This window comes from Poecilia latipinna, unplaced genomic scaffold, assembly GCF_001443285.1.
Source record: "Poecilia latipinna isolate Pla-1442-1.1 unplaced genomic scaffold, P_latipinna-1.0 Scaffold2073, whole genome shotgun sequence".
NCBI classification, from domain to species: domain Eukaryota; kingdom Metazoa; phylum Chordata; class Actinopteri; order Cyprinodontiformes; family Poeciliidae; genus Poecilia; species Poecilia latipinna.
The window spans coordinates 94,523-94,773 of NW_015114689.1; positions in this window are offsets into that span (position 1 = coordinate 94,523).

The window sequence follows — 251 nt, forward strand, 5'->3', positions numbered from 1 at the left end:
GGGGACATGTACCCCCCGTTCCCCCCGCTTCCTACGCCTATGTGTGTTGGTTAGCTGAGTATATGGAGGGAGTGAGACAAACCAACCTATATATCAGAGTCAGATACTATCTTCTGTGCTCCAATATGTCACACAACACAGCAGCCTCTGGTGGTACAAATCAGCAAATGCATGATGTTCATACAAAGTGTTTCTGCTTGTCAGCATTAGCATAGAAATCCACCAGGATGGCAGATCCTGAGATTTAAATT